Source organism: Muntiacus reevesi, chromosome 9 (genome assembly GCF_963930625.1).
Source record: "Muntiacus reevesi chromosome 9, mMunRee1.1, whole genome shotgun sequence".
Taxonomy (NCBI): domain Eukaryota; kingdom Metazoa; phylum Chordata; class Mammalia; order Artiodactyla; family Cervidae; genus Muntiacus; species Muntiacus reevesi.
In genome coordinates this window covers 40,451,343-40,478,809 of record NC_089257.1, presented here as the reverse complement: position 1 = coordinate 40,478,809, position 27,467 = coordinate 40,451,343, and the positions used below count along the sequence as shown (strand labels likewise).

The 27,467-nt window shown below is 37.5% G+C and overlaps 1 pseudogene; it reads right to left on the bottom strand.

Moving 5' to 3' along the window:
- Positions 1-20,049: 20,049 nt before the first annotated feature.
- On the bottom strand, positions 20,050-20,633 carry LOC136175049 (RNA polymerase II subunit A C-terminal domain phosphatase SSU72 like protein 3-like; annotated as a pseudogene).
- Between the last annotated feature and the right edge of the window lie 6,834 nt (positions 20,634-27,467).

Here is a 27,467-nt window from a genome sequence, read left to right as displayed (position 1 = left end):
ACTTTTATAACTAAAGAAAATGCAGTTATGAAGTTAATATGTTAGCTGTACAAAAAATTAATACAGTGACACAAGAGAAGTAATGCTTCTGTATTTGTGAACTTCTAAAGAATAAGTACATATCTGAAGTAGCTCTTGAAGATAATGTAATATACCAATAGGGAGGAGGAGTGGCAAAAAGCTTTTCTTATGAGAGGCACAGAAGAGAGCAAGGAACTCGAAATAAGGCATAGTTCATAGGTAAACCTGCATGTACTCGAGTGATTGGCTGTCTAATCCAACATCATTCTAAAAGACTTCTCAGAGGTTTCATGAAGGTTTTCATGGTTGTGATCTAAATGTCTTCAGCATCATGAGAGGTCAACTCAATCTTTGTGTTTTGTTATAAGAGAATTAGCCCTCTTCAGGGGACTTCTCACCATGTGTGTAACACATCTCCCCTTCATTTACTCTTTTCCTTGATTTCACAGGGAGCCTTATATTAGAGTATCTATCTCATGCATAGGAGTACATCTGATTAGCTGCTGATGATCTCCCCAATTGATTGTGAACTTACTGTGGCTTGCATGACTTCCTTTGCTCATTTTCAAAACCTAGCACTCTGAAACATAGCATAGTCCTCAAAATGCCTAGCAAAAAATCCCATAACAAGCTGATTCATATCAATGTATGACAAAACCCACTGAAATGTTGTGAAGTAATTAGCCTCCAACTAATAAAAAAATTTTTTTTAGTAAATAAATAAAAAGAATAAAGGTTCGGTTTCATCTCTCAAAAAAAAAAAAATCCCATAACAAATATTGCATGGGTGAAATGATAAATTGGGGCAGTAAAATCATGAATAAACCATTAAATAAATACCTTGGATGTTCACAGTGGTCAGGATCTGCGGGCCAATGTAGAACTTTTTCTGTTAGTACTCAGGGGTCTTTGGAACAATAAGAGCTAAAGATTCCCTCAAGTTCGGTTTTGCCTCACTCCCCCCTGCTTTATAGGACTTTCCATTCTACTAGCACATTGCATAAATGTAACTTTGATGCAGTAGTGTACTGGTAAATGGCTAATAAAATAAATAAATGCATATATGCATACATATTACATACATACATATAAATAAAATAAAGCAAAGCTGTTTTGTTAGTGTTTTCCAATTTCTATGATGTATGTATTCCCACCACAGCTTGTTGCAAACTACTAATGTGATGTCACTGAGTATGCTGTCTGAAAGAAATATATACAATTGCACAATTTCATTTTTCATGAATCTGTCAGTGGTTTAGGCACACAACTGCTCTATTCTTTCCAGCTGGGTCTATTTCATACTAAGTAAATGTCTTAATGTTTTCGGCCTCTGAATGGCCTCATAACAGCTAAATATGATATAAGATAGATATAACAAGTTTTCTCATCCCCTGTAATTTGAATTTCACCCCACAGCAATACAGTTTCACTCACTTGCATCAAGTGGAGTTCTCATGAGCTACAATGAATTCATTGCATTTGAACTATCAGAGTGATGGGGAACAGGGATCTGAGGTTTTATCATTTGCCTGAAGCCCTCAGGGACAACTGTTACCCCAGGGGCTGTAGACATAGAGCTGTCCTTCCAGCAATACCCTCTCTGACCTACAGAGTTGGGTCACTTCATGACAGCTGTCCAACCCAGTCCACACCACCCTGTTCTCCACAACATCCTTCCTGCATAGGTGGGCCCATGTGCTTTATTCAATTAATAAACTGTTAGTATGACTTCACAAGGCTTCCTGTTCCCATTTTAATAGGAATTAGCAAACATGAATTCTATTTTCAGTCAGCACAAGTAATTTGAAGTTAACATATAACTTATTTTTAAACTGAAAAAAAAAATACATTTCTTCAAAGTTGAGATATACTTGAAATTCAAAATATGCTTTTTTTTAAGTTATTTAAACTTTGAAAATTATAATAATAATATTCTAAATAATAATCTAGAATGAAAATATTCTAAATATTCTAAATACTATTCCAAAATAATATTCTAAATTCTAAAAAACATGATATTCTAAATAATATTCTAAATTTTATTTGTTCTAAATAAAGATAATATCCTAAATAGAATAAATAATATTCTAAAATTCTAAGTAGAGATAATAATAATTTACATATTCTAAATAAATAATTAAATAATGTTTAAATATCTCAATATTTTAGCTTCTATATATTCCTAAAAATACATAGGAATACTTTAGTGTATTTTTTAAGTTTATTTACACTACATATGTGAATCAAGGTGAACTATAAAAAATATTCTGTACCCTTTTCTCCTTTGGCTACCAAATAATGCATTTAATTTTCAGTTATTTTGTGCAGCAAAGCTCCTTTTGATAAAACTGTCTTCTTTTTATTGTGCTCATATATTTGTGTTTTTATTTAATCTAAGTAAATAATATATACATATTGACAAAGGAGAAACAGCTTTATGCCTTAGAATCACTTATGTGTCTGTGTGTATGATTATAAAACCACAGAATTCTAGTCAAAATGATGTAAGAAGTGATTCAGAAGAACTCTTTTCCCACTTAGAGAGGGGCTCAACAAAAATTCTTACTTTGTTGTTCTTTGTTGTTGTTTTGATGAGCTGTACTTTCGTTGTAGAAAAATATCCATTCTCGTTTACAGAGGCTGTGATAGTTCTAGCTACAAGTCAACTTGCCTAGGCCACAGGTTCTAGATATTTGGTCAATCAGTGGTCTGGGTGTTGCCATGAGGTTATTTTTTCAGATGAGATTAACCTTTAAATCAGACTTTGAGCAAAGCAAATTACTCTCCATAATATGGGTGTGCCTCATCAGTCAGTTGAAGACCTCAGGAGAAAGCAAACTGAGGTCCCCCAAAGAAAAGGAATGTTTTCTTCCAGGCTGTCTTTGGACTGGAGTTGCAATATCAGCTCTCCCTGGTTGCCAGCCTGCAGTCTGCCCTGCAGATTTTGGACTTGCCAATCTCCCCAAATGTGTAAGCCAGTTCCTTAAGTATATAAATACACACACACACACCCTTTATTGGTTTTCATTCCCTGGAGAACCCTAATACAGAAACTAAGAGTACTTTTGGTGGACATATGATTTCATCTATTTTATGCAAATACCTGGGATTGGAATTTCTTGGTCATATAGAAAGAATATATCTAACATCATAAGAAAATGTCAAATCTTCTTTTAAACCAATATGCTCTCACCAACCTGCTATGAAAATTCTATTTGCTCCACATTCTACCAACATCTGTTAATTGTTTTTATTGTTTTAGCAATTGTGTTAGAAGGCTAATGGCATCTCACTGATGCTTTAATTTTAATTTTTAATAGCCAATGAATATTGAATACATTTTAATATACTTATTGGCCATTTGCAAGTCTTCTTTGTTGTTGTTGTTCAGTCACCAAGTCGTGTCAAACTCTTTGTGACCCCATGGCCTGCAGCATGACAGGCTTCCCTGTCATTCAGCATCTCCCAGAATTTGCTCAAACTCATATCCATTGAGTGGGTGATGCCATCCAACCACCTCATCCATCTACAATTTGTGTTTTTCAATTTTTAAATTTTTTTTTACTTTTTAAAAAAATTTTAGTACATGTTTTGATGATAGAATCTTTCATTGCAATGAAATCTAACTTACAAATGTGTTGTGTTTATTCCTTTTGTGACCTGGTAAGAAACCTTTCTCTACACTAATGTCACACAAATATTCTCCATATTTCCTTCCTAAAGTTTTATAGCTTAAACTTTATGTTTAGACCTACAGCCATTCCTTTTTTAATTGAAATATAGTTGATTTACAGTGCTTAGTTTCAGATGTACAGAAAAGTGATTCAGTTACACATATTTTTTTTCAGTTTCTTTTCCCTTATAGGTTATTACAAAGTACTGAATATAATTTCCTGTGCTGTACAGTAGGTTCCTGCTGGTTATCTTTTGTGTACCTACTAGTGTGTATATATTAATCCCAAACTCCTGATTTATCCCTCCCCCCCACCCATTCTCCTTTGTTAACAGTAAGTTTGTTTTATATGTCTGTGGATATATTTCTGTTTTGCATATAAGTTCATTTGTATCTTTTTTACAATTCCACATTTAAGTGATATCATATATTTGTCTTTCTCTGTGTGACTCACTTCACTTAGGACGACAATCTGTAGATACACCCATGTTGCTACTATTGGCATTCTTTCATTATTTTTTGTGACAGAGTAATGGTCTGTTGTCTAAATATACCACATCTTCTTATGCATTCATCTTTTGGTGGACATTAGGTGGCTTCCATGTCTTGGCTATCATAAATAGTGCTGCAAGGAACACTGGGCTGCCTGTATCTATTTGAATTGTGATTTTCTCTGAATGTATGCCCAGGGGTGGGATTGCAGGATCATATGGTAGCTTGAAACAATCCAATTTACTCTTGTGTCAAAAAAAGAATAAATACCTGGGAAAAAATCTACCTAAGGAGGCAAAAGATCTATAGCCCAAAAGCTATAAAGCATTCATGAAACAAATCAAACATGATAAAACAGCTGGAAACAGAAGAAAAATGTGTTCTTCGCTTGGAAGAATCAATATGGTCAAAATGACAATACTACCCAAGGCAGTCTACAGATTAATACAATTCCTATCATATTATAATGATATTTTTTCACAGAACTAGAACAAAAGAAAATTAAAATTTGTTTGGAATCACAAAAGATTCCAAAATAGCCAAAGCAATTGTGAGAAAGGAAAGCAAACCTGAAGGAATCAGACCCCCTGACTTCAGACTATACTACAAACCTATGCTAATCAAAGCTGTATGGTACTGGCTCAAAAACAGAAATGTAGATCAAAGGAATAGAATAGAAAGCCCAGAAATTAACTCATGCACCTTGGTCAATTAATCTGTGACAAAGGAGGCAAGAATATACAATAGAGAAGATACGGTCTCTTCAGTAAGTGGTACTGGGAAAACTGGACAGCGACTTGGAAAGTATAAAAGTAGAATATTCTCTAATGCCACACACAAAAATGAACTCAAAATGGATTAAAAACCTATATGTAAGCCCAGATACTTTAAAACTCCTAGAGTAAAAAGGAAAATACTCTGACATAAATCATAGCAATATGTTTTTGAATCTGTTTCTTAGAGTAATGGAAATTAAAATAAACAAACAAATGAGACCTAATTAAATGTAAAAGCTTTTGCATAGCAAAGGAAACCATAAAAAGAAAAACAACCTTATACAATGGAAGAAAATATTGCAAACAGTGCAACTGATAAGGGCTTAATTTCCATAATAAACAGTTCATGGAGCTCAATATCAAAAAACAAACAACCCAATCAAAAACTGGGGAGAATATCTAAATAGTCATTTCGCCAAAGAAATATACAGATGACCAAAATGTACAAGAAAAGATGCTCAACATCATTAATTATTATTTAAATACAAATCAAAACTAACATGTTCTATCACCTCGCACCTGTCAGAATGACCATCATCAAAGTCTACAAATAATAAATGCTTGAGAAACATGGGAAAAACAGGATCCCTCCTTGTTTGTTACATGCCTTGACACAGTGAAGTAGTTCTCGTTCTTATTTTCTACCTTGGGGAATTGCTATTTATATTCTTCCCTCTGTCTGGCCTATCACAAAGTTTTATTATTCACAGGCTCACTTCTAGCTATGTATGTTCTGTTATTTGTTCTATTGGAAAGAAGGAAGAAGATAGGATAGGAGGAATAAAGGGAGGAAGGAGAGAGGAGGAAAGGGAAAGGAGGTAGGAAGCAAAGGGAACTTTCAGAGGGAAAAAAGTATGCAAAAATCTCTGGCATTCATATATTTCCCTATAACCTTTATACCTCTCTCCCTTCTTTTCCTCCTGCTGTTCCTCCTCCACCTCCTTCTGTTCACCTTCTTCTCTTCCTTTTCTCCTCTCTCTGTTTCCATGATAGAAAAATGCCTTGAAAGAGTTGTCTATATATTCAGGAATCAATAGTTTCCTATTTTTTTAATCTCACCAGACATTTTCCCTTTGTGTTGCATTCATGTTAGAGTGACCCCCACACTGCCAAATCCAATGGTCAATATTCATTCCACATCTTACATAACACATTAGAAATATTTGACACAGTAAATATTCTCTCATTCTTGAAACTTGTGCCTCATCCCACATCAGACAGTGTACTAGAACTAAAAGCTGTACAAAATCAACTGTTTCTTTTAAAATAGAGATATTCACTACTAGTATTTTACAGAATACTGTTATATATTTTCTATTGTATATGTGTGTGCAGGTAAATAAATATATGACCAAAGTTGACATCATGCACCAAAAACCCATACCAGATATTTACTCGTATGTCATCACAGGAAAGAAGGGCCAAGACAATGTGCTTACAAGCAGTGTTTGGGAGGATGTTACTTTTGCAGAAAGTCAGTCTTTTCAGGAGAAATATCACGGGGAAAAGTGTACAACAACTTCTCAGAATTAAGGTGACACCAATTTTCCCAATCAGTGTACGTGTAAGAACAGTGGTATACCTCAGGGGACAGCAAATGGCAATATAGCGGTCAAATGCCATCACCAACAAGATCCCTGACTCATAGATGAAACTAGAAGAGAGGAAGAATACTTGAGTAATGCAACGATCAAGAGAGATTTCCCCAGCATGGAACCAGAAGGTAGCCAAGGCCTGAGGGACTATGCACGTGGAGAGGACGTCTGCTCCAGCCAGTATGCAAAGGAAGAGGTACATGGGTTCGTGGAGGCTGTGCTTTGTGACAATAATGAAGATGAGCAGGCTGTTCCCAAGCAGGGTGGTGACATAGGAAATGAAGAAGGGGATGTAGATCCACACGTGCTGGTCCTCTAGGCCAGGGATGCCCAGCAAGTGGAAGACTGTGTGACTGACACCAGTGTAGTTTAAGGCAGCCATATTTGATGAGATGATTGGGACTCCACCATCTATGTGCAGAGACAGAAAAAAAAATGAAGATTATAATTAAAGATTTCTTTAATATCACCAGCACCTTGATACCTTCCTGATCCCATTCTGTTCAGAAGATGCCATGAGCTATGTTATATATAAAGATGATAAAGATATGCTATATAAGGATGTTATATAGAGAGATAAAGATGCTTGTTCCCCAATTGAGATCTTATTCACAAAAACAATGTAGACATTTTTATAACTAAAGAAAATGCAATTATGAAGTTAATATGTTAGCTGTACAAAAAATTAATACCGTGACACAAGAGAAGAAATGCTTTCTGTATTTGTGAAGTTCTATCCAACCAGTCTGAAAGAATAAGTATATATCTGAAGTAGCTCTTGAAGAGAATGTAATATACCAATAGGGGAAGGAGTGGCAAAAAGCTTTTCTTATGAGAGGCACAGAAGAACTAAGGAACTTGAAATAAGGTCTAGTTCATACGTAAACTTACATGTACTAGAGTGATTGGTTGTCTAATCCAACATCATTCTAAAAGACTTCTCAGAGGCTTCATGAAGGTTTTCATGGTTGTGATCTAAATGTCTTCAGCATCCTGAGAGGTCACCTCAATCTTTGTGTTTTGTTCTAAGAGAATTAGCCCTCTTCATGGAACGTCTCACCATGTGTGTAATACATCTCCCCTTCATTTAATCTTTTCCCTGATTTCACAGTGAGCCTTATATTAGAGTGTCTATCTCATGGAGAGGAGTACATCTGATTAGCTGTTGATGATCTCCCCAATTGATTTTGAACTTACTGAGGCTTGTGTGACTCCATTGCTCATTTCCAAAAACTAGCACTCTGAAACATAGCATAGTCCTCAAAATGCCTAACAAAAAAATCCCATAACAAATATTGCATGGGTGAAATGGTAGATCAGGGCAATAAAATCATGAATAAGCCATTAATTTAATACTTTGGATGTTTACAGTGGTTAGGATCTGTGGGCCAATATAGAACTTTTTCTGTTAGTTACTCAGGTTTCTTTGGAAAAATGAGAGCTAAAGATTCCCTCAAATTCGGTGTTGCCTCACTCCCCCCTCCATTATAGAACTTTCACTCTATAGAACTTTCCATGAATGTAACACTGATCCAGTAGTGTACTGGTAAATGGCTTATCAAAATAAATAAATATATATGCATACATATTACATATATACATATAAGTAAAATAAAATAAAGCTGTTTTGTAGTATTCCCACCACAGCTTCTTGAAAACTACTAATATGATGTCACTGATATGCTGTCTGAATGAAATATGTACAACTGCAAAATTTCTTTTTTCATGAATCTGTATCAGTGCTTTAGGCACACAGCTGCTCTATTCTCTCCCGCTGTGTCTATTTCATACTAAACAAAGGTCTTAATATCTTCAACCTCTGATAGGCCTCATAACAGCTAATTATGATATAAAACTTAGCAAGTCTTCCCACCCCCTGCAATTTCACCCCACAGCAATACAATTTCACTCACTTGCTTCAAGTGGAGTTCTCATGAGCTAAAATGAATCCATCACAATAGGACTTTCAGAGTGATGGAGAACAGGGATCTGAGGTTTTATCATTTTCCTGAAGCCCTCAGGGACAACTATTACCCCAGGGAATGTAGACATAGAGCTGCCCTTCTAGCAATAACCTCTCTGACCTATAGAGTTGGGTCACATCATGACAGCTGTTCAATCCTGTCCACACCACCCTATTCTCCACAACATTCTTCCTGCATAGGTGGGCTCATGTGCTTTTTTCAATTAATAAACTGTTAGTATTACTTCACAAGTCTTCCTGTTTCCATTTTAATAGGAATTAGAAAACATAAATTCTATTTTTAATCAGCACAAGTAATTTGAAATTAACATATAAATTATTTTTAAGCTGAATGAAATATTTCTTCAAAGTTGAGACATATTTGATTTTCAAAATATGCTATGTTTTTAAAGTCATTTAAACTTTGAAAATTATAATAATAATATTCTAAGTAATAATCTAGAATAAAAAATTCTAAATATTCTAAATAAAGTTCTAAATACTATTCTAAAATAATAATACTCTATATTCTAAAAACAAATAATATTCTATTATTGGAAATAAAAGCAAAAATAAACAAATGTGAACTAATTAAAATTAAAAGCTTTTGCACAACAAAGGAAACTATAAGCAAGGTGAAAAGACAGCCCTCAGATTGGGAGAAAATAATAGCAAAAAAAGCAACAGACAAAGGATTAATCTCAAAAATATACAAGCAACGCCTGAAGCTCAATTCCAGAAAAATAAATGACCCAATCAAAAAATGGGCGAAAGAACTAAACAGACATTTCTCCAAAGAAGACATACAGATGGCTAACAAGCACATGAAAAGATGCTCAACATCACTCATTATCAGAGAAATGCAAATCAAAACCACAATGAGGTACCATTACACGCCAGTCAGGATGGCTGCTATCCAAAGGTCTACAAGCAATAAATGCTGGAGAGGGTGTGGAGAAAAGGGAACCCTCTTACACTGTTGGTGGGAATGTAACTAGTACAGCCACTATGGAGAACAGTGTGGAGATTTCTTAAATAACTGGAAATAGAACTGCCATGTGACCCAGCAATCCCACTCCTGGGCATACACACTGAGGAAACCAGAATTGAAAGAGACATGTGTACCCCAATGTTCATCGCAGCACTGTTTATAATAGCCAGGACATGGAAGCAACCTAGATGCCCATCAGCAGACGAATGGATAAGAAAACTGTGGTACATATACACCATGGAATATTACTCAGCCACTACAAAGAATTCATTTGAATCAGTTCTAATGAGATGGATGAAACTGGAGCCCATTATACAGAGTGAATTAAGCCAGAAAGATAAAGACCAATACAGTATACTAACACATATATATGGAATTTAGAAAGATGGTAATGATAACCCTAAATGCAAAACAGAAAAAGAGACACAGATGTACAGAGCAGACTTTTGGACTCTGTGGGAGAAGGCAAGGGTGGGATGTTTCGAGAGAACAGCATCGAACCGTGTATATTATCTAGGGTGAAACAGATCACCAGCCCAGGCTGGATGCATGAGACAAGTGCTCGGGCCTCGGGCACTGGGAAGACCCAGAGGAATCGGGTGGAGAGGGAGGTGGGAGGGGGAATCGGGATGGGAATACGTGTAAATCCATGGCTGATTCATGTCAATGTATTACAAAAACCACTACAATATTGTAAAGTATTAGCCTCCAACTAATAAAAATAAATGGAAATAAAAATAAATAATATTCTAAATATTCTAAATAATAATATTGTAAATAATATTCTAAATTTTAATTGTTCTAAATAAAAATATTATTCTAAATAGAATAAATAATATTCTAAAATTCCAACAAGAAATAATAATGTCTTAAGTATTCTAAATAATATTCTAAATAAATAATTAAATAATATTCTAAATATTCTAAATTCTATGTATTCCTAAAAATACATAGGAATACTTTAGTGTATTTTTTAAGTTTATTTACACTACCTATGTGAATCAAGGTAAAAAATATTCTGTACCCTTTTCTCCTTTGGCTACCAAATAATACATTTAATTTTCAGTTATTTTATGCAGCAAAGCTCCTCCTGATAAAATTGTCTCCTTTTTATATTGTGTTCATATATTTTTGCTTTTATTTAATCTAAGTAAATAGTATATACACATTGGCAAAGGAGAAATAGCTTTATGCCTTAGAATCACTTATGTGTCTGTGTGTATGATTATAAAACCACAGACTTCTAGTCAAAATGATGTAAGTGATTCAGAAGAACTCTTTTCCCACTTAAAGAGGAGCTCAACAAAAATTCTTATTTTGTTGTTCTTTGTTGTTGTTCTGATGAGTTGTACTTTCACTGTAGAAAAATATCCATTCTCATTGATGGAGACTATGATAGTTCTAGCTACAGGTCAACTTGCCTTGGCCCCAGGTTCTAGATATTTGGTCAATCAGTGTTCTGTGTTTTGCCATGAGGTTATTTTTTTAGATGAGATTAACCTTTAAATCAGACTTTGAGCAAAGCAAATTACTCTCCATAATATGGGTGTGCCTCATCCAGTCAGTTGAAGACCTTAGGAGAAAGCAAACTGAGGTCCCCCAAAGAAAAGGAATGTTTTCTTCCAGGCTGTCTTTGGACTGGAGTTGCAATATCAGCTCTCCCTGGTTGCCAACCTGCAGTCTACCCTGCAGATTTTAGACTTGCCAATCTCCCCAAATGTGTGAGCCAATTCTTTAAGCTAATAAATACACACACACACACACACACACACACACACACACACACACACCTTATTGGTTTTGCATTCCCTGGGGAACCCTAATACAGAGACCAAGAGTATTTTTGGTGGGCATATGATTTCATTTCTTTTAGGCAAATACCTAGGATTGGAATTGCTTGGTCATATAGAAAGTATGTATCTAACTTCATAAAAAAATGCCAAAACTTCTTTCAAACCAATATGCTCTCACCAACCTGCTATGAAAATTCTATTTGTTCCACATCCTACCAATATCTGTTATTTGTGTTTATAGTTTTAGCAATTGTGTCAGAAGGCTAATGGTATCTCATTGATGCTTTAATTTTAATTTTTAATAGCCAATAAATATTGAATACATTTTAATGTACTTATTGCCCATTCGCCAGTCTTGTTTGTTGTTGTTCAGTCACTGAATCATGTCCAACTCTTTGTGACCGCCTGGACTGCAGCATGACAGGATTCCCTGTCATTCATCATCTCCCAGAATTTGCTCAAACTCATATCCATTGAGTGGGTGATGCCATCCAACCATCTCATCTTCTGTCATCCCCTTCTCCTCCTGCCTTCATTCTTTCCCAGCATCAGGGTCTTTTTTAGTGATATGCTTTTTCTAATGATTTGCTCATTTTCAACACATTTTTTGTCTTTTTATAATTCATTGTAGGAGGTTTCATGTATGCTGAATACTAGTCTTTTGTCAAATACATGTTCCATGAATACATTCTCTTTACCTACAACTTGCCTTTTTCACTTTAACTTTTTTTTACTTTTTAAAAACTTATTTTTTTTAAGACCCTGATGCTGGGAAAGATTGAAGGCAGAAGGAGAAGAGGATGACAGAGGATGAGATGATTGGATGGCACCACCAACTCAATGGAGATGAGTTTGAGTAACTCCGGGAGTTGGTGAAGTACAGGGAGGCCTGGTGTGCTGTGGTCCATAGGGTCGCAAAGAGTTGGATACGACTGAGTGACTGAACTGAACTGCACTGAAAAGCTATTTTTGGTATGTGTTTTGATAATAAAAGCTTTCATTTTAATGAAATCTAACTTACAAATGTGTTTTGTTTATTCCTTTTGTGACCTGGTAAGAAACCTTTCTCTACACTCATGTCACATAAATATTCTACTTATTTCCTTCTAAAAGTTTTATAGTTTAAACTTCATGTTTAGACCTATGGTCATTCCTTTTTTTAATTGAAGTGTAGTTGATTTACAGTGTTTAGTTTCAGATGTACAGCAAAGTGATTCAGTTACACATTTTTTTTCAGATTCTTTTCCCTTATAGGTTATTACAAACTATTGAGTATAGTTTCCTGTGCTGTACAGTAGGTTCCTGCTGGTTATTTTTTGTGTATCTACCATTGTGTATATGTTAATCCCAAACTCCTAATTTATGCCTCCCCCCACCCTTTCTCAGAGAAGGAAATGGCAACCCACTCCACTACTCTTGCCTGGAAAATCCCATGGACAGAGGAGCCTGGTGGGCTGCAGTCCATGGGGTTGCTAAGAGTCAGATATGACTGAGCTACTTCACTTTCACTTTTCACTTTCATGCATTGGAGAATGAAATGGCAACCCACTCCAATGTTCTTGCCTTGAGAATCCCAGGGATGGGTGATGGGGTCCCACAGAGTCGGACACGACTGAAGCAACTTAGCAGCAGCAGCAGCAGCAGCAGCAGCAGCCACCCTTTCCCCTTTGTTAACAATAAGCTTGTTTTATATGTCTATGAATCTATTTCTGTTTTGTATATAAGTTCATTTGTATCTTTTTTTAAGATTCCACATATAAGTGATATCATATATTTGTCTTTTTCTGTATGACTTACTTCAGTTCAGTTCAGGTCAGTCACCCAGTCATGCCTGACTCTTTGCAACCCCATGAACCACAGCATGCCCGGCCTCCCTGTCCATCACCAACTCACGGAGTTTACCCAAACTCATGTCCATTGAGTTGGTGATGCCATCTAACCATCTCATCCTCTGTTGACCCCTTCTCCTCCTGCCTTCAATCTTTCCCAACATCAGGGTCTTTTCAAATTACTTACTTCACTTAGTATAATAATCCGTAGGTACACCCGTGTTGCTACTAATGGCATTATTTCGTTATTTTTTATGACCAAGTAATGATCTATTGTATAAGTATACCACATCTTCTTTATGCATTCATCTTTTGGTGGACATTAGGTTGCTTCCATGTCTTGGCTATCATAAATAGTGCTGCAAGGAACACTGGTCTGCATGTATCTATTTGAATTATGATTGTCTCTGGATATATGCCCAGGGGTGGGATTGCAGGATCATATGTTAGCTTGAAACAATCCCGTTAACTATTGTGTCAAACAAGAATAAAATACCTGGAAATAAATCTACCTAAGGAGGCAAAAGATCTATATTCCAAAAGCTATAAAGCATTCATGAAAGAAATCAAACATGATAAAACAGATGGAAACAAAAGAATAATGTGTCCTTGGCTTGGAAGAGTCAATATTGTGAAAATGATGATATTACCCAAGGCAGTCTACAGATTAATGCAATTTCTATCAGATTACCAATGATATTTTTTCGCAGAGCTAGAACAAAAGAAAATTAAAATTTGTTTGGGAGCACAAAAGATTCCAAAATAGCCAAAGCAATTGTGAAAAAGAAAAAAGAGCTAAAGGAATCAGGCCCCCTGACTTCAGACTATACTACAAATCTATGTTAATCAAAGCAGTATGGTACTGGCACAAAAACAGAAATATAGATCAATGGAATAGAATAGAAGGCCCAGAAATTAGCCCATGCACCTTGGTCAATTAATCTGTGACAAAGGAGACAAGAATATACAATAGAGAAGATACAGTCTCTTCAGTAAGTGGTGCTGGGAAAACTGGACAGCTACATGGAAAAGAATAAAAGTAGAACATTCTCTAATGCCACACAAAAAATGAACTCAAAATGTATTAAAAACCTAAATGTAAGACCAGATACTTTTTTTTTTAATAAATTTATTTATTTTAATTGGAGACTAATTACTTTATAATATTGTATTGATTTTACCATACATTGGCATGACTCTACCACAGGTGTGCATGTGTTCCCCATCCTGAACCCCCTCCCACCTCCCTCCCCATCCTATCCCTTTGGGTCATCCCAGTGCACCAGCCCAGAGCACCCTGTATCATGCATCAAACCTGGACTGGTGATTCGTTTCACATATGATAATATACATGTTTCAATGCCTTTCTCCCAAATCATCCCATCCTCGCCCTCTTCCACAGAGTCCAAAAGACTGTTCTATGCATCTGTGTCTCTTTTGTTGTCTCACATACAGGGTTATTTTTACCATCTTTCTAAATTCCATATATATGTGTTAGTATACTGTATTGGTGTTTTTCTTTCTGGCTTAATTCACTCTGTATAATGGGCTCCAGTTTCATCCATCTCATTAGAACTGATTCAAATGAATTCTTTGTAGTGGCTGAGTAATATTCCATGGTGTATATGTACCACAGTTTTCTTATCCATTCGTCTGCTGATGGGCATCTAGGTTGCTTCCATGTCCTGGCTATTATAAACAGTGCTGCGATGAACATTGGGGTACACATGTCTCTTTCAATTCTGGTTTCCTCAGTGTGTATGCCCAGGAGTGGGATTGCTGGGTCACATGGCAGTTCTATTTCCAGTTATTTAAGAAATCTCCACACTGTTCTCCATAGTGGCTGTACTAGTTACATTCCCACCAACAGTGTAAGAGGGTTCCCTTTTCTCCACACCCTCTCCAGCATTTATTGCTTGTAGACCTTTGGATAGCAGCCATCCTGACTGGCGTGTAATGGTACCTCATTGTGGTTTTGATTTGCATTTCTCTGATAATGAGTGATGTTGAGCATCTTTTCATGTGTTTGTTAGCCATCTGTATGTCTTCTTTGGAGAAATGTCTGTTTAGTTCTTTCGCCCATTTTTTGATTGGGTCATTTATTTTTCTGGAATTGAGCTTCAGGCGTTGCTTGTATATTTTTGAGATTAATCCTTTGTCTGTTGCTTTCTTTGCTATTATTTACTCCCATTCTGAAGGCTGTCTTTTCACCATGCTTATAGTTTCTTTGTTGTGCAGAAGCTTTTAATTTTAATTAGGTCACATTTGTTTATTTTTGCTTTTATTTCCAATATTCTGAGAGGTGGGTCATAGAGGATCCTGCTGTGGTTTATGGCAGAGAGTTTTTGGCTATGTTTTCTTCTAGGAGTTTTATAGTTTCTGGTCTTACATTTAGATCTTTAATCCATTTTGAGTTTATTTTTGTGTATGGTGATAGAAAGTGTTCTAGTTTCATTTTTTCACGAGTGGTTGACCAGTTTTCCCAGCACCACTTGTCAAAGAGATTGTCTTTTCTTCATTGTATATTTTTGCCTCCTTTGTTGAAGATAAGGTGTACATCGGTGTGTGGATTTATCTATGGGCTTTCTATTTTGTTCCATTGATCTACATTTCTGTCTTTGTGCAAATACCATACTGTCTTAATGACTGTGGCTTTGTAGTAGAGTCTGAAGTCAGGCAGGTTGATTCCTCCAGTTCCATTCTTCTTTCTCAAGATTGCTTTGGCTATTCAAGGTTTTTTGTATTTCCGTACAAACTGTGTAACTGTTTGTTCTAGTTCTGTGAAAAATACCGTTGGTAGCTTCATAGGGATTGCATTGAATCTATAGATTGCTTTGAATCGTATACTCATTTTCACTGTATTGATTCTTCTGATCCATGAACACGGTATTTATTTCTCCATCTATTGGTGTCCTCTTTATTTCTTTCACCAGTGTTTTATAGTTTTATATATATAGGTCTTTTGTTTCTTTAGGTAGATATATTCCTAAGTATTTTATTCTTTTCGTTGCAATGGTGAATAGAATTGTTTCCTTAATTTCTCTTTCTATTTTCTCATTGTTAGTGTATAGGAATGCAAGGGATTTCTGTGTGTTGATTTTATATCCTGCAACTTTACTATGTTCATTGATTAGCTCTAGTATTTTTCTGGTGGAGTCTTTAGGGTTTTCTATGTAGAAGATCATGTCATCCTCAAAGTGAGAGTTTCACTTCTTCTTTTCCTATCTGGATTCCTTTATTTCTTTTTCTGCTCTGATTGCTGTGGCCAAAACTTCCAAAACTATGTTGAATAGTAGTGGTGAGAGTGGGCACCCTTGTCTTATTCCTGACTTTAGGGGAAATGCTTTCAATTTTTCACCATTGAGGATAATGTTTGCTGTGGGTGTGTCATATATAGCTTTTATTATGTTGAGGTATGTTCCTTCTATTCCTGCTTTCTGGAGAGTTTTTATCATAAATGAATATTGAATTCTGTCAAAGGCTTTTTCTGCATCTATTGAGAAAATCATATGGTTTTTATCTTTGAATTTGTTAATGTGGTGTATTAAATTGATTGATTTGTGGATATTAAAGAATCCTTGCATTCTTGGGATAAAGCCCACTTGGTCATGATGTATGATCTTTTTAATATGTTGTTGGATTCTGTTTGCTAGAATTTTGTTAAGGATTTTTGCGTCTATGTTCATCAATGATATTGGCCTGTAGTTTTCTTTTTGTGGCATCCTTGTCTGGTTTTGGTATTAGGGTGATGGTGGCCTCATAAAATGAGTTTGGAAGTTTATCTTCTTCTTCAATTTTCTGGAAGAGTTTGAGTAAGATAGGTGTTAGCTCTTCTCTAAATTTTTGGTAGAATTCAGTCTAAAAATTTAAATATATGGAGGCTAAACAACACGCTTATGAATAACCAACAAATCATAGGAGAAATCAAAATATGCATAGAAGTGAATGAAAATGAAAACAAAACAAACCAAAACCTATGGGACACTGTAAAAGCAGTGCTAAGGGGAAGGCTCATAGCATTACAGGCTTACCTCAAGAAACAAGAAAAAATTCAAATAAATAACATAACTCTACACCTAAAGCAACTAGAGAAGGAAGAAATGAAGAACCCCAGGGTTAGCAGAAGGAAAGAAATCTTAAAACTTAGGGCAGAAATAAATGCAAAAGAAACAAAAGAAACCATAGCAAAAGTCAACAAAGCTAAAAGCTGGTTTTTTGAAAAAATAAACAAAATTGACAAACCGTTAACCAGACTCATCAAGAAACAATGGGAGAAGAACCAAATCAACAAAATTAGAAATGAAAATGGAGAGATCACAACAGACAACAATGAAATACAAAGGATCATGAGAGACTACTACCAGCAGCTCTATGCCAATAAAATGGACAACTTGAAGAAATGGACAAATTCTTAGAAAAGTATAACTTTCCAAAACTGAACCAGGAATAAATAGAAGATCTTAACAGACCCATCACAAGCACAGAAATAAAAACTATAATCCGAAATCTTCCAGCAAACAAAAGACCAGGGCCAGATGGCTTCACAGCTGAATTCTACCAGAATTAAAGTTCTAACTTTCCAATCTTTTTTATACTTCTCTGACCTATAAAGACCCTTAGAAAAACAATGTTCCACAATCTATTTAACCTAGTCCCATTCCTTATAATTTATTCACATACACCTTATATTTTGTTTTTTCAGGAAATGTATTATATTTTTAATTTCTACTGGGCTATATAGAGCTGATTTACAATGTTGTGTTAGATTCTACTGTACAACAAACTAAATCACTTATGCTCATGCTCATGCTTAGTCCTGTCCAACTCTTTGCGGTCCTATGGACTGTAGCCCACCAGAATCCTCTTTCCATGGGATTCTCCAGGCAAGAATACTGGAGTGGGTTGCCATACCCTCCTCCAGGGGATTTTCCCAACTCAGGTACTGAATCCATGTCTCCTGGGGCTCCTGTGTTGCAGGAAGATTCTCTACCACTGAGCCACTGGAGCATTCAGCATTTTCTATATTTTTTTCCCATATAGTTCATTACAGAATTGAATAGAATGCTAGAGTAGGTCATTATTCATTATCTATTTTATATACACTTTGTATTTTGTAATTCATCACTATAATTACTCCATTTCAGCACCTGCAACATTTTAATCCTCTGTCATATCTGCCTTGGTTTGCCCCAGTGGACAGGAACTTAATTAGAAAGACATCAAATTTTCCTCAAAGGAGATTTTCTGGCAAAAATAACTGACTGGAAAAAACATCTCTATCTTCAGAAGAACTTCCAACACTACCTAAAAACCTACTTCAATTTGGTGTTCCCATCTCATGAAATGATAGCCTCAACAGATTATCCTGTCCGGTCACCAATCCTGACCCTGAGAACCCAGAAGCAGCAGAAAAACTAATCATAAAGCCCAATGAATTCCCCAGGAAAGAAACCCTCATGTGCCTACCACCAGTACTGCCATGTGCAGATTTGTACACATGATCACCTGTGGTGAAAGATAGAAAACAGAGTGCTCCTAAATTCCTCTCTCCTCTTCAGCAGTTATATATTTCATCTCCAAACCTGTCTCTGACCCTACACCTGCTCCACCTGTTCAGAGCCACCACCTTACTCCTCAGTGCAGTCTCCTCCTTGGGAATTACTGTACTACCTGGTCCCTCAAGGTCCACCCTAGCTCCATCCTGCTTCCAGTTTGTAAACAAAGTTGGCGTTTACATACTGACATAGCAAATTATCTAAATCATTCATGCCACTACATGGTGGTGGTTTAGTTGCTAAGTTGTGTCCAACTCTTGTCACCCATGGACTGTATCCCGAGAGATTCCTCTGTCCATGGGATTTTCCAGGCAAGAATACCAGAATGGGTTTCCATTCCTCCTCCGGGGTATCTTCCCGATCCAGGGATTGAACCCAGGTGTCCTGCATCACAGGCAGTATCTTTACCAACTGAGCCACAAGGGAAGCCCTTGCCTCTCCTTTATTTTCTTCCATAAGTCAAACAGGTCTTTGTGTCACTGATCAGAATCAAAAATGTTTTACTTCCCAAGAGTGAGGGTCCCTTTTCCAAGAAGAGCAATACTCAAAACAATGAATGTTTCAAACTTGAAGAAAATTTTCTTCAGGAAAGAATGCTTTTCTCCATGGAATTCATGTGACTTGAACAATAAGAAATTGAAGGGCTCGCTTTGTAAGATCCATTTTCTATCACAAATGGTAAGACACTTTTTTTAATCAGAGATTTTTATTTCACTTTATTTAATTTAATGAGCTATTTCATTGAACAGATTGTCAGGATTTTAGTAATAAATGCTGCCCATCATCTAGCCTGAGTTTCTATGAGAGTTAGCATTAGTAAAAAACAAACAATCTACAAATAACAATATTTCTAAATTCAAACATTCAATATAAACCCATATAGCTCACTTAAAAAAAAAATTCATACTTATATAGCACACTGAAAAGGCAAAAGGAAATTGTTTTCAAGAAAAATAGATGGACTTGACAATTTTTGTTTGTTTTTCTAACTGGAAAATCCAACACTTTATTCTTCCAGACCTCCATAATTAACCTTGGTTTGTTCATAGGGAAAATGGAGTCCTTGTAGTTAATTTCCTTGAAGAATTGTTTGTCACTGAATTTTTCCTCCCAAGTCAAGTACCCACACCATTGTCCCTCAAATTGAAAGGGTTTTGGTGTCTAGTGGTAGTCCATGTTCCATTTACATACAAAGATTTTTTTCTCCAATTCCTTCCCTGGGAGGGGTGTACCTGAAAAATATCATACAGATGACTTTAGCAAAAAGGATTTTGAAGGCTCTTCTCAAAGAAGATACCCACTAGTCCAAAAGTCTAGGCACAAATTCTTACCAACAAAGAAGCTGAAACCAGCCAAGATCTTCAGTAGAAGCAGACTGTGTGCAGAAAGCTCCTTCCTGTTTTCTGCTTTGCTGCCTGGAGCAGCTCGGCCAGACTGCTTTGCACGTCATCAGCCTGCTGGAGACCCTGGCAGAGCTCACAGAGATCGAAGCACAAAGGCTGGCTGCCTTCAGTGTGTCCTTTATATCCAAGTTGATCACATGCACAGGCTGCCAGGTCTTCTATTCTCTATCACACAGATCTTTCACCACCATTTTATACACTCTCTCAGCACAGGTGAAGATGACATTGAAGGAATCTCTGCACCCTTGAAATCGTTCTGGACGAGGCTTGATTCTCTCATTTCTTCCCAACATCCGTAACACCCCATTGCTATTATAGTGTACCTGGTCTTTGAGGAGAAGGTCCTTGCGCATCTGCTCACATGTGGTAGAGAAATCATAGACCACGGGGAGGTTGGGTGTCAGTCCTGGAAGTGTCACATAGGATCGCACTCCAAAAGACCTGACATTGAATCCCTTCTTCTTGAGGAAGTTGTGGGCTTCCATGCTCCTGTTCATGTTGCTCATACAGACCACAGCCATGCTGAGTGGGAAGGAGGGCATGATGGTGACCACTTGGGACTCCAGTCAGACAGATGGACTTCAGGGTCTGAGGGGACTCTGAAATCTGGGAGATGAGGGTGTGGGTCCAGCTCTTCCAACAAGAGTTAGTGTCAAAGAACAAACCTTGCTTATATAGAGTCACCTTCCCAGGTTGGGTGGAGAATTTTTGACTGGTGATTGGGTTAAATCTTGATTGATTGGGTTTTTGTTTTGTTTTCTCAGCATAAACTTTATTGAATTGTGCATATGTGTGTGCACATATCCTAAGTGTAAAGCTCAATACTATTCACAAAGGGAACATATCCACAGAAACTCAGGGGCCCCCTCAGACCATCTTTTAGTCTTGAGTGATTGGGTTTGGATATTGGGTGCTGAAGAGAGAACCCAATCCAATCACCAAAACAACCAGTGATTAAATCACCCAGCATCTACCTCAAGGTGTTCCTATCCCCACACCCATCACAGAGCATTTTGTAATCTCAAATAGACTTCTGTTGATGTCTTGTAATTTTTCACAAGTTACAAGATCACTGCATTTTGTCCATTGACTTTTTTTCAATTCATAATGATTCTAGAGAGAGTAGGTCAGACTCAGTGCCCTTTACCACTTTCATGCACTACTCTGAGCACTCCATACTAAGAATATAAAACTTTTAATTACTTTTCTTATATCTATTTGCATAATTGATTAATCAAATAATGTTTGCTGTTGTTCAGTCTCAAAGTCGTGTTCAACTCTTTGGGACCTCATCGACTGCAGCACACGAGACTCCCCTGTCGTTCACTATCTCCTGGAGTCTCCTCAGATTCATGTCCATTGAGTCTGTGATGCTACCTAATATTTCATCCTCTGTCGCCCCCTTCTCCTCTTGCCCTTAATCTTTCCCAACATCAGGGTCTTTTCCAATGAGTCAGCTGTTCGTATCAGGTAGCCAAAGTATTGGAACTTCAGCTTCAGCATCAGTCCTTCCAATGAATATTCAGAACTGATTTCTTTCAGGATTGACTGGTTTGATCTGCTCGCTGTCCAAGGGACTCTCAAGAGTCTTCTCCAACACCATAATTTGAAAACATAAATTCTTCAGCACTCAGCCTTCTTTATAGTCCAACTCTCGCATCCTTACACGACTACTGGAAAAACCATAGCTTTGACTGTACAGGTATTTGTTGGCAAAGCAATGTCCCTGCTTTTTAATATGCTGTCTAGGTTTGTCATAGCTTTCCTTCCAAGGAACAAGTGTCTTCTAATTTCATGGCTGAGATCACCATCTGCAGTGATTTTGGAGCCCAAAAAAGTAACATCTGTCCAGCTTCCACTTTTTTACTTTCTATTTGCCATGAAGTGATGGGGCCAGATACTGTGATCTTAATTTTTTGAATGTTGAGTTTTCAGCCAACTTTTTCACTCTCCTCTTTCATCCTCATCAAGAGGCTCTTTAGTTCCCAATAATTCAGACTTAAAATGTGTGAAAAAGATACCAACCAGAAAGGAAATAATTCTTGCACTTCAAAAGGTAGTTGAGAACAGTGGATGTGATTAGATCAACTAAACCACTAAACCTCAGCAACAATGTGGCCACCAAATGAGGGGGGTTGATAGTTAGATTTGGCCCAGTATTTGATTCAGTGAGGGATGAGACTGCCAACATTTTATGCTTAGCTCACTGATGAGCTCTACTGGACCGACTATAAAATGTTAACAGCCCTACAGTGAATTGTTCATAATTTGCCCAAAAGGCTGTTTTAAAATTTTTAACTTTCATTCAATTCAGTTTTACCTATAATTGCAATATTTTTGCACTTAATATAAAGTCAGGAAGTCTAGATATGTAACTTTAAATCATAAGAATATTGTGTAAATTTGGCCCCATAATTCATAAAAATTGTTCATCAAATCAAAAATCACATTCTGGACTATATCCCTTCTGATCACTTACTAGCATTTCAACAACACAGTATTTTCTGCATTTAATATTTGGAAGAAGAACCAAAATCTTCTTGGTATTGGTAAAAGAGTACTTCAAATGGAAACAAGAAATCATTAAGGAAGCGTGACTTACCCATATCTCAGTCTGGACTAAATCTGATGGACTCATGCAGAACATCTGCCAGATACTCAAGATACTCACTGAACCCTTGCCCTGAAAAGAACTTGTGACAACAAATCTACATATTGGTCAGTCAGTCAGTTCAGTCACTCAGTCATGCCTGACTCTTTGCAACCCCATGAATCGCAGCACGCCAGGCCTCCCTGTCCATCACCAACTCCCGGTGTTTACTCAAACTCATGTCCATCGAGTCGATGATGCCATCCAACCATCTCATCCTCTGTCGTCCCCTTCTTCTCCTGCCCCCAATCCCTCCCAGCATCAGGGTCTTTTCCAATGAGTCAACTCTTCGCATGAGGTGGCCAAAGTATTGGTACAGACCATAAAATATCTCCTGAGGAGATAGGGACAATGTTGATAATTTCTCTTTTACATTTTATTATTGAAGTATCACTTCAGTTCAGTTCAGAAGCTCAGTCGTGTCCAACTCTTTGCAGCCCCATGGATTGCAGCACACCAGGCTTCCTTGTCCATCACCAACTCCTGGACTTTGCTCAAAATCCTGTCCATCGAGTCAGCAATGCCATCCAACCATCTCATCCTCTGTCGTCCCCTTCTCCTCCTGACTTAAATATTTCCCAGCATCAGGGTCTATTCCAATGAGTCAGTTCTTCATATCAGGTAGCCAAGTATTGGAGTTATAGCTTCAGCATCAGTCCTTCCAATGAATATTCAGGAATGATATCCTTTAGGATGGACTGGTTGGATCTCCTTGCAGCCAGGGGAGCCTCAAGTGTCTTCTTCCAATTGTTTATTGGATGAGAAGGCATGGGAATTATATCATTCTTACTTATTGGGTTATGATATGGACCAACACCACAGTTCAAAAGCATCAATTCTTCAGTGCTCAGCTGTCTTTATAGCCCAACTCTAACATGCATACATGACTAGTAGAAAACCATAGCTTTGACTAGATGGACTTTTGTCAGCAAAGTAATGTCTCTGCTTTTCAATATGATGTCTAGGTTGGTCACAGCTTTTCTTCCAAGGAACAAGTGCCTTTTAATTTCATGGCTGCAGTCACCATCTGCAGTGATTTTGGAACCCAAAAAAACAAAGTCTCTCACTGTTTCGATTGTTTCCCCATCTATCTCCCATGAAGTGATGGGACTGGATGCCATGATCTTGGTTTTCTGAATGTTGAGCTTTAAGCCAACTTTTTCACTCTCCTCTTTCACTTTCATCAAGAGGCTCTTTAGTTCTTCTTTGCTTTCTTCCATAAGGGTGATATCATCTGCATATCTGAAGTTATTGGTATTTCTCCTGGCAATCTTGATTCCAGCTTGTGCTTCATCCAGCCCAGCATTTCTCATGATGTACTCTGCATATAAGTTAAATAAGCAGGGTGACAATATACAGCCCTGAGGTACTCCTTTCCAGATTTGAAACCAGTCTGTTTTTCCATGTCCAGTTCTAACTGTTGCTTCCTGACCTGCATATAGATTTCTCAAGAGACAGGTCAGGTGGTCTGGTATTCCCATCTCTTGAAGAATTTTCCACAGTTTATTGTGATCCACACAGTCAAAGGCTTTGGCATAGTCAATGAAGCAGAAATAGATATTTTTCTGGAACTCTCTTGCTTATTTGATGATCCAACAAATATCAGCAATTTGATCTCTGTCTCCTCTGCCTTTTCTAAAACCAGCTTGAACATCTGGAAGTTCACGGTTCACATACTGTTGAAGCCTGACTTGGAGAATTTTGAGCATTACTTTGCTAGCATGTAAAATAAGTGCAACTGTGTGGGAGTTTGAACATCCTTTGGCATTGACTTTCTTTGGGATTGGAATGAAAACTGACCTTTTCCAGTCCTGTGGCAACTGCTGAGTTTTCCAGATTTGCTGGCATATTGAGTGCAGCACTTTCACAGCATCCCATCACTTCATCAGAAATAGATGGGGAAACAGTGTCAGACTTTATTTTAGGAGGCTGCAAAATCACTGCAGATGGTGATTGCAGCCATGAAATTAAAATACACTTACTCCTTGGAAGGAAAGTGATGACCAACCTAGATAGCATATTAAAAAGCAGAGACATTACTTTGCCAACAAAGGTCCGTCTGGTCAAGGCTATGGTTTCTCCAGTGGTCATGTATAGATGTGAGAGTTGGACTGTGAAGAAAGCTGAGTGCCGAAGAATTGATTCTTTTGAACTGTGGTGTTGGAGAAGGCTCTTGAGAGTCCCTTGGACTGCAAAGAGATCCAACCAGTCCATTCTAAAGGAGATCAGTCCTGGGTGTTCATTGGAAGGACTAGTATCTCAGTGGGTAGCATATGGCAATGTATGACAAATGCCAAAACCAACAAAATTCCTGACTCAAACATGAAAGTGCAATGGATGATGAAGAACTGAGTAATGCAGCAATCCAGGGAGATCTCCCCAACATGGAACCAGAAGGTGGCCAAGGCCTGAGGGACAGTACACATGGAGAGGACAAGGTCTGTTCCAGCATGCAGATGAAAAGGTACTTGGGTTCATGGAGGCTGCACTTTGTAACAATGATGAAGATGAGGAGGCTGTTCCCCAACAAAGCAAGGACATAGGAAATGAAGAAGGGGATGGAAATCCACATGTGTTGGGCATCAAGGCCAGGGATGCCCAGCAAGTGGAAGACTGTGTGACTGACACAAGTGTGGTTTAAGGCAAGCATATCTGGGGCCACTTTTAGAGACATCACCTCCTACTCACAGACAGAGCAGACAGAGATGAAAATCCAGATTTTCCTGGAATATTCTTTGTGAAGTCACAGACTTTTGGCATATCTCACACACTCCATCTTCTGTAAACATGCAAATAAGAAACATGAAAAGTCAACAGCATATGTTCTCTGTTTCAATGAATGATAGTCTCATTAAAAGATATGCATATTTCCAGATAATCAAATAAAACATACTACTGTATATATTTCTCCTACAAACAGAGAATTATGAACATAAGTGGAAATCATTATATGTATCTGGAAATGTTATAAGAAGAGGTTTCTTGAATTTGAACTTGAACTTCACCTTGGTGGTTAGTTTATCATAAGAAGAAGAATGAAAAAAAGAGGAATCAATAGAGGAAAAGTGGGTATTCAGATAGAAGTATAGCATATTAATGAACACAGCTTGTTCAGATCCAGGCAACTGTGCATAAAGGATACTGAAGAGAGCAGTATAGCTGGAAGTAAAGGAGATTTGGCCTAATTGATGAATGTGAGGTTTGAAATCTCTCATACACACTTGTGAGTGGATTCAAGAGACATTTTAAGGGGTAACATGACAGGGCCTGTGTGTCTGAGGTGAGGCATTCCTCTGGCTCATACTTTAGGGAACTAAGTTAAGAAGTGACTGAAATTGGAAAATAGGGTATTATTACTATTTGCAATAGGAGGGGTTGGACATGACATCTGGAAGATTTTTTCAGCAGGTGGAAATATTGTCATCTTGTTCTTAGTGTTGATTCATTCATTCATTAATCTGATCAGTCAGGAAGCAGAAACAAATTTTCAGGTACCACACTACAAACCGGGGATATAGAAAAATAGTAATTTGCCTGAGTCCTTTTGTTTGAGAGAAAATTTGCTTTTTGTTTGAGAGAAAACCAATCTACAAGCAGGTCAATTGAAGAATTGAAGACAAACATCAATTCCCCCTAACAAAGGGGTATTTTAAACTTTTTAGCTCCGTAGCTAAGGTGTATCTTACGCTTATCAAAACTAAGTCTTTACTCCTGATGTTTCTTCCTGAGGAGGAAAGTCTACTCTGATTTGCATCCTCCAAGTGTTGGGAGACAGTGTTCTGCCATCAGATTCAGCAATCCTAGGAGTCCAGTCAGCTGGCTGTCAGGGCACTCTCTCCTCAAGGGCACACAGCTGCTCTGGAGAAGATTCTCTGCAGCCAGAGCTGCATAGCTCCCACAGGAAAACAGGTAGGATGACAGCAGGGGGACATGAGGGAAAGCATGTGGCTCAGAGGTGATTAGGAAAGGAAACCAGAAAAATAGCAGGAAGGAAGAGGACGAGGATGACACAGATCAACAAAGGCAGGACTGGTCTAGAGGGCAGATTATGAAAGCTCCAAGTAATTGGGGAAAGCGAGGAGCAAAGAAAATTTTATAAACTGGGGCCAAACAGCAATGTCAAGAAGCTCAGTGGTGAATTTCCCTGTAACATTTGTCCTCTAACCAAGTTAGAGTATCTTGGTCTGACACAGGCCCAGCAGGCTTCTGCCTTGTAGTTCTCTTGTCACACCTGCCTGAGAGGTTCCTGGTCCACTTCCTATGTCCTGTTTTAGGAGTCTAGGACAGACCTCTGTCATTGTCAGGGCTTTTAACATATTTGAAGAAAGGTCTTTAGTCTTAAGTCAATATCTCTTCTGTTTTCTGATGTCTGGTCGAATTATTAGGACCCTTGTCATATATTGGATCACTTTACATTCTTTATAAACCTTCATTAACCTCAGCTGCCTATAGAGTCTCCACTTCCCTTCCCAAACCTCACCCTCCACATGGGCTGTAATCAACTAGCATGATGCCTCTGATTTTTGCCAGGCATTCTGCACATATGTCAATAGCCTCCAAGAGGCTTGTCCCCTCTGGCCTGTCTAGGACGTAAGAGCAGCCCAGTCTTTATCTTGGTCCTGGAACCACCCCACCCTCGGGCATCTAATTCACTCATCAGCCTTTCCTGAGTCTTCAGGAACAGACATATGATTGGTAATGAAAGTCAGTTTGTTGGGGTCTGGAC